Here is an 11,061-nt window from a genome sequence, read left to right on the forward strand (position 1 = left end):
TCTGTACTAAATCTTTTTTCTCATTTGTGAAATGGGGACAATAAACTTCACTAGGACTTTTGGGACACCTTGTATATACATTTTATACATCTTGTATACATATGCATATGCAAATGTATGTACATATACATAAACACTAATATGTGTGCATTTGTGTAGGGAAAGTTGAATTGTTTATAGGGGCCATCTAAGGGGGCTTCCTTGTAAATATACAGGGACTTTAAGGACAGGATAATTTAACATTTGGGTTCGGAGATGCCATACTCCTTGGCTACTCCTTCTGTGGTGACCTAGTGCTGAAAAAGCAATATGTAGGCATGATGTGGCAAACTCTAGGTGTTTATGTCATCTTCCTCCTATCCCTTGACAGCAGGTATCATATAAAGGTGGTACAGCTTCTTACTGGCTTTCTCTTTTTTGACCATATTGGTGGCATCATGTAACTCCAGGACTCCCAGTTGCATGGGAAAGGGCTGGCCTTTCTACACCCTAGTATCATGCTGATCTCATTAATGTATCAACCCATGTAGGAGGCTCAACCAGTCGGGTTCCTGGTTGCTTTTTTCTGCTTTGGTGCTTGTTCTTTGCTAATATTTGGTGAATGAGTATCTCTCCTGACATGAAAATGTTCAGGCTTGGAGGTAGCCATGTGAATTTTAGAGATCCTCAGTCCGTGGAGTGAAGTTGACTGGCATCAAAAGGAATTTATTCAACAGAGAAGATGTCTCACATGACGCTTGGAGTCATGGTGAAGGATGTAAACCAGCAGGAGTTCGCCTAGGCCCTGGCCACCTTTTTTTTACTTTTTTTTGAGGCAATTGATGTTAAGTGACTTGCCCAGGATCATATAACTAGTAAGTGTCAAGTGTCTTGTCTGAGACTGTATTTGAACTCAGGTTCTTCTGATTCCAGGGCCAGTGCTCTATTCACTGTGCCACCTAGCTGCCCCCCTGGCCACCTACCTTAAAAAGTCAGGGAAGCTAAATGTCCCTGAATGGGTGGACATGGTCAACTGGCAAAACTGAAGGAGTTGGTGCCCTATAATGAGAGCTGGTTCTACCCCTAGGCTGCCACCAAGGCCCATATGCCTCTGAGGCAATATAGGTGTGGGATCCATGGCCAAGATCTATGATAAGTGCCACCACAACAGGGTCATGCTCAGTTACTTCAGCAGAGGCTCTAAGAGCATAGCCTGAAGGGTCCTGCAAGCCCTGAAAGGCCTCAAGATGGTGGAGAATGACAAGGATGGGGCTGGAAGCTGACCCCTCAAGGATAGAGAAACCTGGACAGAATTGCTAGATAGGTGACAGCTGCCAACAAGAAGCATTAGGATAAACCACAGCGAATTCGTCAATAAATTGCCTTGTTTGTTTGGAAGAAAAAAAAGATGATGAGAACACGATTGGCCCAAATCTGGCCTGCTTTTACAAGCAGATATGTACAAAGAATTGTTTGGATAGCACAAAGTTGAAGTGAAATGTGATGACTAATCATCAGTCCTACAAACAGTTTGTTCCAATGAAGTTTCAGTATTAGTCCTAGAAGATTGAAGCAGTAATTATAAGTTAAGTTAGTAAATCCTGTTTTTTAAGTTTGTGGTCAAATTGTGCTTGTTAATATTCTGGGTTTAGAATTTCCTTTGTGAGTTTTAGTTCTTCTCTTATATCTTATTCATTAAATACCTTTTCTCTCTCTCTCTCTCTCTCTCTCTCTCTCTCTCTCTCTCTCTCTCTCTTTGGTAGAAACTGGATAATAGACTGCATGTAAAAGTTTTAAATTATTTGTATATATGTTAGTTTGTGTGTTATATGCATACCCATATAACAGAACTATTTTCAGTTCAGAAGTTCCTTTGGCTTCTTAGGTATTATTACATTCATTCTTTTTGTAAATATAAATGCTTTTTTGATATTCTCTTTTTACGTTGCTATAATTTCCTAGTGACTCCACTGCTCCTCTACCCAACAATGATTCTTGAATTTCTCAAGTTAGCCAGATATCAACAACTACTATGGAAAAGCTGGAAGAAACAGAGTTTTATGAATTTTGTTGGAGAAACATTTCCCATGATAGTACTTAGCCATCTATAAAACAGAAATGCTGGAAAAGGAATGGACTTTGCTACAATCTGAACAATGGCACAGTGTTGCAATTAAATTTTCTATATGTGCTTAGAGATTTCAAATGACCGAAACAAACAAATATCAGTTTCTAACCATGTTGTATATTAACCCAAGTGAAATATTATTTTGCTGGCTGTGGTTTTAAAAATTTCTAAGTATCTTTTAGCTTACAGATGTTTTCAAATTTAGGCACTTTATCCTTTCTGCAATTAACATTAAAACACCCAATTACTCCTCCACACATACATACAAAAATTAGTAAAGAGGTCTCTAAACAAAGGTTCCTATGCTGTTTAAGTTACCAACAAACAGCTAGATGAATAATTGCAGGTGTGCTTTTACTTCTGCCTTCTTTCAGGATTGATTGGAACAAAAACCACACACTTCAAGTATGTTTCTTTTAAAATTCCTCATAGCTAGCACAGATGGATGCAATTATCGAATTTTCTGTGGAGTCGTAACATCACCAATGCCTACTGATTTCAGCCACTCTGTTAGATATCAACATGCAAAATCCTGAAGGATGACTTAAGTGTAATTGACCCTTTGTCTCTTTTTGAAGAATACGATAACTTGGGAGGGAAGGAAAGAGCGAGAGAGAGAGAGAGAGAGAGAGAGAGAGAGAGAGAGAGAGAGAGAGAGAGAAACTATTCAAGTATTATTTGATAGGAAAAAATTGAAAAAGATCAAAGTGGAAGAAAAAGAGAAAGCTGAGTAAAGAAAATGATTATTAGGGAATTTCAAATGAATCTTCACTTGTTTATCAGAAATTTGGTTTGCAAATTTAATTATGTGTTAAGATTACTTATGGTAATTAAGTAAAATTAAAGTGTGAGGGATGACACTAACAATCTTCTGGAATAGATTTAAAAATGTGAAAATACTGGACCAGTCAGTGAAGACACGGCAGCCTCATTATGAGAGACTCAGATTTGGTAAACATATAAATGAAGTCCCATTGTAGTTGAGAGTCTCATTATTTTATTTTTAAGTCTTGTCTTCAAACATGAAAATTAAAAGGTGATAAATCTTTGAATTTTAAGCCTTCTACTGAGTTCCTGCCCTGTCTCTAGTCAGAGAAGGTTTTTGTTATCGGAAAGGGTAGGGTAAGATGGGGAAGGGAGTATTGCAAGGAGAATAAGATCAGATGGAGCTGTCCTTGGAATTCTTTAAATTTCTCTGAAACTTTGCTGCTTTTTTCCTGATGTCCCTTTTCAAGGCTGTGAAGGTTGAAGAAACTCTCCAAAAAAGGTTAGTGGAAGGAAAATTTATATTACAGGTCTGATCAATGAGAACTATCAGAAAAGAAGTTCTGTGCCTTCCTATCCTTAAGAACCACCCATGTGATTTAACATTAAGGTTAAATAAAGGCTAAAATATCTTGTTTGCCTCCAAATCAGAATGTAGTTTCAACAAATTATTTTTGTCTACAAAAGTTTAATTTAATTTGATTTCTGCATATTTTTAGAGGAATAGGATATATTTGACATCCTGGGTTACTAAAATTCAACAAATGCAACAATAAACATTTGATAAGTGCTTAATATGTGCCAAACACTGTGCCCAGAAAAACAAAACAAAACAAAAAAGTTCCTGCCCTTAAGGAGTTTGCATTCTGTTGGAGAATTCAACAGTTCCTAAGAAAGGAAATACTAAGAACATACGATAGAATTTCTTTTTGAGAGGTTGGGATAAAATTTGCCATGCATCCAGTTGAATCCAACAAAGTAGGAGTTACAATCATGCTATCAGGTATGTTTCGATCTAATATGTACAAATAAGATATATTTTATATGTATATACACATATATGTACACACACATATAAAATAACTTGGAGATAATATCAGAAAGAAGGCATTAGTTAAAAAAAGCCCAAACCAATATAAATTCATAATATCAAGAGATATAATAGGAACTGCACCCAAAGGAAAACTTGTATAAACCAGGCATAATGTTTATATATACAGCATATACAGTGCAATTTCAAGAGGGAGAATGTTCATAATGGGGAAATCAGGAAAGGCTGTATCTAAGAGGGGATAGCTGAACTGTGTTTTGAAAGAAACTAGGGATTCTAGGAGGGTAAAGGGAAGAAGCAAGATTTTTTTTGGGGGGGGTGCTGTAGGTGGGTGGATATGTGTTTTTGTTGGCATAGGAAATTCCCAGGGAAGAAACTCCTTCTCCTGATACATCTCCTGATCCATACCTGTCTTACGGCTTTATATAGAATCTTTGCACTGCTAATGCTGCACCAAAGATCACATGGTCAGTCCAAACTAGAACTCAGGTCTCTATCCATTGTTTCAAAGTACATGAATATTAGTTTAGATAGCTGCAAACACTCCTCTTGATTTAGAACAAAACCGTTGAGTCATTTAAAAGCTATGATAAAAAAATTCTTCTGCATAATAGGTGCTTAACTTCTACTGATCTCTAGAAAAACCCATGCTCTTAAGCATTAGCTATTACAGTTCTCCAGTACATATTTCTGACCACTTACATGCATTTTGTGTGGCTTTAGCTTCTATAGTATTTGAGTTGAGAGTGCCAAACCTTCAAACCTACTTTGATTGGTTTCCTGGCCTGAATATGTATGTCTTACAGGGTTAAGGAAGGGTAGCTTCCTATCCATCTCCCTGTTTGCACATCTCTTAAAGGTTGTTAGGATAAGAATGTAAAGGGAAGATGACTGATGAAGAACAGACATATGCTCTAAGGGTTTGTTGATTTGGCAGTGAAAATTCTTGACTAGAAGACTATATACAGGGATACATTTAAGAACTCAGCACTGTAGCTCTTAGCATACATTCTCTTTTACATTGAAATATTATTTTTATAGTTCATGCTTTGACCCAGCAAACCCATGATTAGGTTTTTACTTTGAGGGGGCAAAGGGTTTTTGTGAAAAACAAATGAAATAACAGGCACAGCACTTTATAAGCCTTAAGTTGATATCTAAATGGTAGCTTTTATCATCATCGTTATCATTGTTGTCAGGAAAAAGAGGCCTTGATATGTAGTTTAAATCAGAAAAGTAGAGAGGCCCATTATTGTATTAGACTGTTCCTGAAGGCAGTGGAGGGAGCAACCTCAAAGCTTTTGGTCTAGATTTAAGATTTACTCATATGCCTTTATGCTGTGGTTTTGTAAGTCTGTGTCTATTCTTCCCATGGACGCTATGTACATTGGTGAGAGAATGTTTCCCAAGTTTATAGATGAAAAATTATTGTAAAGTTAATTTTGCTTTGCCTTTTGGCTAGCAAATATTTCTGATTAAGAGTTGATGATACAAAAAAAAGAGTTAATGGTGTTACCTTAGCTGATTTGTTACATGGGAAGTACATTGGTGGGGACTCTGGAGTCTAGCTCTTTGTAGTAGGAGCTGCTTCACATGAGAAATTTGCCATATGACTGCAAATTGGGGGATCAAGCTACTCAAGAGAAAGAAAGGGTTGGTGAGGTATGACTTCCATATCATGGAAGTACTGACGTACTGAACTTCTCTGTATTAGTTTAGAAGCATACTGGGGCCCTCTCATTTTTCCTCTTTTGGCTACATATAACCAAAAAGAAAAATTAGGACAGTGCCATATTCTGAAGTCTTTGTCCTAAACTGTATGAAAAACTCTTAATAGTCTTTCTTATTTCCTGTAGGGCTAAAACATTTTTCAAAGCCCAAGAAGAATTCTTTGAGGTAATTAGGGTGCAGATGAAATTGAGAGAAGGAACAAGTCCTTGATTAATTCGATCAAGAGATGTGTCTCTTGAGCTTCCCTTTGATCAGATGGAAAAGAAAATCCTTAGAGGGAATGGCTAAAAACGAGATTAAATGACTTCAAGAAAAAGATTCTTCAGGGTGTGACAAAAATTAAGAGATTGTTCTGTTTGATGAATGAAAAGTGTTCCCTAGATTGTGTCCTTTTTGTTCTTGACTGTGGAATTAATCTTTGGTTTTGAATTCTACAAATTATACCTTGAAAATTGCTTAGGTAGAGAAATTTTCAAAGACAGGATGGATTTTTTTGTCCCTTTGGATTTTATCGCTATAGAAGCAGATATTTAGAATAATTTAATAAATTTTTCCCCGGCAGATTTTTGTATCAAATGCAGAATACAACATTTTACTTGCACATTTGTATTGATTGTTTCTTAAAGCCTGGCAGTATTCTGTTATGTATCACAATTTGTTGAGCCATTCCCCAGTTGATGGGCATCACAGCTGTCTCCAGGTCTTTGCTAATAGAAAAAGTGCAGTTATTAAATTTTTTTGTATATGTGGGAGTTACTTCTTTGCTGAACAAAGTACATAGCCATCTTTTAACAAATTGTAAATGACAAGTTTATAAAATTATGAGTAGACCTGTTTAAGAAGTGAGTGAAGGGAGTAGCCCCTTTAATAAAAAAAAAAACACAAAAATAAAAACTGGAAGGGGAAGACCCTAAAGGTTGCTGGCCAAAAGAGAAACAATTACTATTTACATTTACTGTGTGCCAGGAGAGACCAAAAAATAACCTTTCAATGGTGTTTGGGCCTAGACCTATTGTTGTCTAATCAGTGAGAGCCAGAGTGAATTTTTTTTTTTTGTCTAGAATGAATTTAAGTCAAGGTTTAAGGCGTGGTCTTTTAAGAAAGAAATCTAGCCAGTAAACCCAAGATAACTAGGTAGGTTTTAGCTATCAAAATTTACTGTCTTTGGGCAGAACACCCTTGGGTGTAAGGGCATGACACCTCAAGTTGACAATGCACCTTACTCAAAGTGAGAACTGGGGAAAGATCTTAGCTTAAAAGAGCCAAGCTTGCCCACTGCATCATGAGCCAACTCCAGTCCTCTTGATGTATATCTGGCCACTGGACCCAGATGGATCTTTAGGAGAAAGTGAGGCTGATGACTTTGCACAGTCCTTCCTCACTCAAATCCAATTCAATTGCAAGTCATGGTATCATCTTTCTGATGTCATGATCCTCTTTGAGAACGAAGGACAAACCACAACTTGTGAGCTGCCCCAATGGGGACCCCTGTGAGGTGGCCAGTTCCAGTTGGGCAATTAAGCTCATCCTCCCCTCCCCACATGGAATGTCATGACAGGACCATATTCTATTTAAAACCATTTTGACTTTGAAAGAGTATCTTGATGCTTTTCGGAAAGGAGAATAAACAAATTTCTTCTTCCTCATCCACATGCCCCAAATATTTATTAAGCTGTCAGATCCTGGTTTCTGGCAGGTTATAGGCATTTGGAAGGTAAGAATGAATAACAGGGATGTCAAAAAAACCCAATTTGAGATGACCCTAAGTCCAAGAGATTTGGAGCAAATAATTTTTCCACATATTGTTCAGTTTCCAATGTGTAAAATGAAGAAATTATTATTCATGGCTTCTTGCTTTAAAAAAGGATATTATAAGGGGGCAGCTAGGTGGCGCAGTGGATAGAGCACTGGCCCTGGAGTCAGGAGTACCTGAATTCAAATCCGGCCTCAGACACGTAACACTTACTAGCTGTGTGACCCTGGGCAAGTCACTTAACCCCTTGCCTAGTCCCCCCCCCAAAAAAAAAGAAAAAAAAGGATATTATAAGAGTAAGTTAATGAAAGTGCAAGAACATCTTTGATATGGAGATTTAGGATAGAATCATTCAAAGTTTCACAACATTCAAATATGCAATCTCTTGAACATAGGTATTCTTTTCAATGAGGAAGATTGGGTTCAATCTTGCCTGTCTAACATATTTCACCTATAGGATCAGAGATTTAGGGTAGGAGAGGACAATCTAGTCCAACCACTTGTATAAATAAGGAAACTAACATGATGCAGTGGATAGGGCACTGGGCTTGGAATCAGGAAGATGCTCTTCCTGAGTTCAAATCCGGACTCAGACACTTCCTAGATGTGTGACTCTGGGCAAGTCACTTAGCTCTGTTTGACGTGGTTTACTCATCTGTAAAATGAGCTGGAAAAGGAAATAGCAAAGCACTCCAGTATCTTTGCCAAGAAAACCTCAGATAGGGTCACCAAAAGTTGGACATGACTGAAATGACTAAACAACAACAAAATAGCCCATAGAAAATGAGTGACTTGTCCAATGTAAGTGACAGAGCTAGGATTCCTAGGTTCTTTGACTTCAAATTCAGATTTCTTTCAACTCTACAGTCTTTCCCAAATCACCCCATAAATTCACCAACTGGAATCTAATCCTTCCTTGTTTTCTTTTGATGTCATGAAGATACCAATGGACTGCATTGGTTGTCCACTGATTATCCTTTTCTCTCCCCTAGTAACCATCCATTCCTATTTTTTTCATATATTTCTTTGCTGACATTCTTTTTTCAAAATTAGAATTTTACTTTAATTTTTTGTTTTTATATTCTTTAAAATTTCCCCTATATATCACTTTCTTCCCCTCTCAGAGAGTTTCACCTTGTAACAATTACTTTAATTAAAAAGACTAAGATCAAAAAAATTAGTAAATCCTATCAATACATCAAAGAAATCTGACATCATAAGCAAAGTCCTATACGCAGGGAGCCCCTATCTCTTGCAAAATAGCAAGGAGAGATATCTTCTCATATCTCTTGGTTGGAGATATATCTTGTTTTTTATTTCTAGTTTTGCAAAATTCATTTGAATATTTAATTTTTTTGGTTAATTGTTTTTCAAAGATCTGTCCTCTCTCTCTTCCACCTCCCCTCCCATCTCATTTGAGAAAGAAGGAAAACCCAAAGCCCTACTATACACATTTATAGTCAAGCAAAACAAATTCCTATATTATTCCAGTTCAAAATTATGTCTCGATATTCACTCTTGAGTCCATCATTTATCTGTCATGAGATGAGTAGCCTGTCATATCATGAATCTTCTGGAATATGGTTCACTATTATGTATTCCATTCATTTCTGTTTGGTTTGTAGTTATTGTTCTTACCCTATATATTGTTGTAGTCATGTTTATTGTATTCCTTCATTTGCTTACTTCACTATCCATCAACTCATGAATATTTTTTCCTATGCTTCTCTGCATTTATCATGTTTGTCATTTCTTACAACACAGTAGTATTCCACTATTCATGTATCTTAATTTATTTGCCCATTCCCCAGTTGATGGGCAACTACTTTGATTCTTGTTTTCTGCTATCTCAAAAGTACTGCTATAAATAATTTGGTGTACAATCTTTTTGTTCATGTGTTTCTTTGCCAACATGCTTTCCTCTTATTCCCTAATTCCCTAATCATGCTAATTCATGATTGGTAATGTATTGTAATGGGTTCATTCTCATAGTATACCTTCTATTGTTTTCTAGGTGACACTCCTCTTCAACTCTTTTTTTTTTGTCAAGGCAATCGGGGTTAAGTGACTTGCTCAAGGTCACACAAATAGTAAGTGTCAAGTGGCTGAGGCTACATTTGAACTCAGGTCCTCCTGACTCTAGGACCACTGCTCTATCTACTGTGTCACCTAGCTGCCCCTTTCCTTTTAAACTCTTGAGAGACCACAATCCTCCATGTCTTCCAGCCATATATCAATGTGGGCAGAATATCTGTATTAAGACAGAACAAAAATGGACTTTTTTTCACATAGTAGTTTGGAGTCATTTGAAGAACTTGGCTATTTTCTAAAAGGAATCCAGGCCATTTTTTTTCTTGTTGTTCAATTTGGGGCCCAATTCATTGTCTATTTATAAAATCTTTCTTAGATCTAGTTGGTAGGATATACAGGTTGTCCATCTAATTGCATGTTATTGTTTAGAGCAGGAGTTCTTAAATTTTTTGGGTCACTGACTCCCTTGGGCAGTCTGGTGAAGCCTATGGATCTCTTTCAAAATAATAGCTTTAAATGCATAAAATAAAATATTTAGGACTATGAAAGAAATCAATTATAGTAAAATACAGTTAATTATGTGTATATTTGTGTGTGTCTATGTATACACTCGCAAGCATACACACACACACACACACACACACACACACACACACACACACTGGGAAATAAGTTCATTGACCCAAGTTAAGAGCCACTGGTCTAGAAAAGAGGCAAACTTTATTCATTTGGCTTTTCTAGGTTTCACTCTAGGGAGCGTATGAGTATCTCTTCCAAGACGTTCTGCACTGTGGGGTCCTTCCTGTAACCAATACATTGCCATCAGCAACCAGGAACATCTGGAGGTGCTCACCACTTATAGTGAAGCCCTCTTCATCTTGGTTTATATGCTGGCCATCTTCCATAAGAATGACAAACCCTTTTGGCAAGCAAACACCTTCCTGTTTTATGTCTTGTCTGATATTAATGACCATAAGGTTGTCAAACAAGGTTATGTCTGCTTTATCTTTCAAGGCATTTTGTATAATTTTGAGAAATCATTTGAGAGATATCTTGTTCCCAGAGATCCTTGAAGGTAGTATTTTGCTGTGCTGAATCAAAAGCTTTTTTAAAATGACTAGGAAATAATAAGTAACATGGAATCTCATTCACTATGTCTTGTAATCAATTGTGAGATAATAAAAATGTGGTCTGTTGTGGAATACTGCCTGTGAAAGGCTGCTTTGTTGAAGATGTCATTTAAGGCACGTATACATTATTTTCACACAAAAAATTTATAGATGAAATAAGCAGGCATAGAGCTTAATAACTATTGATGCTTTCTTGCATGCTGTTTTTAAAAAAATTAATAAAGTCTGAGGGCTTCGCCCCATATACCTCTGTTATCTCCCTTTCCTATGACTCCAATCAATGCAATAACCAGTCATGATTCTAGAAGACTGATGAGGAACTCTGCTATCGACTTCCTCACAGGGAGGTGATGGGTTCAATGTAGGTTGAACCATAAGTGGTTCAAAACAAATCACATTCATGGAAGAAGAGAGACGTTTTTGCACTTGGAGAATATGGGAATTTGTTCAGCTTACTTATTCAAGTTAGTTACAAGGGTTTTGCTTTTCTTTT

The 11,061-nt window shown here is 36.9% G+C and overlaps 1 pseudogene; it reads left to right on the forward strand.

Annotated features, from left to right (window-relative positions):
- The first annotated feature begins 730 nt into the window (after positions 1 to 730).
- LOC110200927 (small ribosomal subunit protein eS19 pseudogene) lies at positions 731 to 1,330 on the forward strand (annotated as a pseudogene).
- Positions 1,331 to 11,061: the final 9,731 nt, after the last annotated feature.

This window comes from Phascolarctos cinereus, unplaced genomic scaffold, assembly GCF_003287225.1.
Source record: "Phascolarctos cinereus isolate Bilbo 61053 unplaced genomic scaffold, phaCin_HiC Scaffold_9;HRSCAF=440, whole genome shotgun sequence".
In the NCBI taxonomy this organism is placed as follows: domain Eukaryota; kingdom Metazoa; phylum Chordata; class Mammalia; order Diprotodontia; family Phascolarctidae; genus Phascolarctos; species Phascolarctos cinereus.